General features: G+C 32.1%; 1 long non-coding RNA gene across 1 annotated transcript; it reads left to right on the top strand.

Annotated features, from left to right (window-relative positions):
* Nucleotides 1-1863, top strand: LOC112904730. The gene is made up of 5 exons (XR_003231313.1): nt 1-93; nt 251-433; nt 595-779; nt 1028-1271; nt 1645-1863. It is a non-coding gene; the product is annotated as an uncharacterized LOC112904730 (long non-coding RNA).
* The last annotated feature ends 545 nt before the right edge of the window (nt 1864-2408 follow it).

Here is a 2408-nt window from a genome sequence, read left to right as displayed (position 1 = left end):
AACTGATATCTTTGCTTACTGAAAAGATAAGTCGTCTCCTATGGTGTTTTAGCTGTTAACCTTTCATCTTGGAGGCTCTTGTAGTTAATTAAGGTGAGCATGCATACTATACTTTCTATATGTAGTGTATTTATTTGATATTAACAAAGAAAAAGATTCAGCATTACTTTAACAATGTATCGTGCACTTAATTTACTTAATACTTAATTAATTATATCTGAACACTTTTTCATAAGATTTCATTTTACAGGAACATTAGAAGAACTCGGGATACCATTAAATTACGAAAGTATAGAGCGTTGGTTGTATTAGTCCTCATTTGCCCCAGAAAGTAGCTGTGCCCATGATTCTAAAGAAAGCATGAAAGTGCCTTTTTTCCGTTGGGATCGAAGCTGTTAAATTTTCATCCCGGATGCTCTTGTAGTTAATTAAGGTGAGCATACATGCTGTATTATATATACGTAGTGTATTTGTTTGATATTAGAAGACAAAAGGGTACGGTGTTACTTTAACAATTTATTTATCTACTTAGTAGGGGGTCTTTTTTTATTTTTATTATATTTGAATACTTTTTTATAATATTTGATTTTACAGGGATGTTAGAAGAACTCCAGATGCCATTAAATTGTGGAGCATTGATTGTGTTGGTTCTCATTGACTCCAAAAAGTGACTATTCCTATGGTCATAAAGAAAGCATGAAAGTGCCTTTCCATTGGGAACGGAGGCAATGTGCTGAAGAAGAAGTGTGTTGCTGAAGGAGGGATTTATGACTAAACTGGTATGTAACAGTATCAATTGAAATTAGTAAATGAGGGCCCCAGGAATTTTATTTCTTGGACATTTGTAACTTGCTTCAATAGACAACTTTTCAGGAATGGGAAAAACAGAATTATTGTGGAACTAACGTTTCCATCAATGTGAAAATTAACTTCTAACTTTACCATTACATCGCCACATGAAAATATTACTGATTTACTTTCTTTAAAAGTGGTAATTAATTACTTTTTCTTGCCTGTTTCTATATAGATTGTCCCACAAATGACGAGGGATTGCAGTTAATTTTGATGCTACTGAAGCAACCGATACTTTTGATGTCTTCATCTTGCAACATTATGCAGTTAATTTTTGCCGTTACAACAAGAGACTGTTGGAAATTAATTAATTTGGAAACGACTGGAACAACAAATTGTTTGCAGTGGTATCCCTCCTAGATTTGGTTTGCTCATCACACTGGTAGACTATAGAACGCCACTTTCTACAATTAATTAAGGTGAGAATACATGACTTCATTAACATTAATTGCTCTTTATTTATCTGTTACGAAATTTCTGTTAACAATTATCTATTGTAAACAGTATAAATTGAGGTTATTGCCCATTAAATCTCTGAATGTTTTTATTTTCCACAGAGGAAAATGACATTTATCATTGATCTACGGAGTTTCTTTTTAACCTTTTTCTGTTGTATGCATCGTAAATTGACGTCGTGATATTTGACACTTATCTATGGTTGCAATGTAAAATGCGGTGGAAGATACGCTTGTTATTTTATAAATCAACTAGTTTTACTTGCTTTTTGATGCATTTTTATTTGTGTTTTGTAATTGTAAGTGTAATTAATATGTTTTTTGTCCATTTCTGCAGGTTATACAATAAATGAGAGAATTAATGTGCAGTTTGGTTATACGGCCTGTATCTACAAGGGTGTGGTCTTTCCTGGATTATATTCTTGATTTGCCGTTTCGTTATCGCCTTGTAACATCATGCAATTAATTTTTTCCCTAACAACGGGAGGCATTTGGAAATTAATTGATTTGGAAGCGTCTGGAACAACAAATTGTTTGCAGTGGTATCCGTCCTAGATTTGATTGGTTTGCTCATCACACTGGCTCGAACAAAAGCTTTAAGTTTCGGATAAATTTTACAAGCTTGAATATAAATACACATATTTAAATTTTATGTTATATTCATCGGTTTAAAGTATTTTTAAATCTCTACATTAAGTTTAATGAACCAAATATATAAAAAGGAAATTATGATTACACTGTTTAACTATAATTTAGCCACTACTTAACAGTTACATCATTACATCTTTGGGTCATTGTGACATGGCGGAATGGTGGTATGGTGGCTTCCGATTGGTCAGTTCAGTGAGTTCGTAATGTACGGATTGTGAGTTCGTGATTATGAATATGCTAGTATACGTTTTATCCTATTATTATATTAGACTAGAGCATTTTTCTATACGGTCAATTTATTTCTTAGATTTATTTTGCGAACTTAATTTCCAAAATGTGTCGTTTAATAATATTTGTTAATGTAACTTTGGAATGACTTAAGTGCGGTTTATTGTGTCAGTTAAGTTTTGTTAAAAAATATCTGTTAAGGGTAATATTCTGTTTTGCTTG

This window comes from Agrilus planipennis, unplaced genomic scaffold, assembly GCF_000699045.2.
Source record: "Agrilus planipennis isolate EAB-ADULT unplaced genomic scaffold, Apla_2.0 scaffold181, whole genome shotgun sequence".
Lineage (NCBI taxonomy): Eukaryota > Metazoa > Arthropoda > Insecta > Coleoptera > Buprestidae > Agrilus > Agrilus planipennis.
Note: the sequence above shows the minus strand (reverse complement) of the source record. Positions and strands in the feature narration are given on the sequence as shown.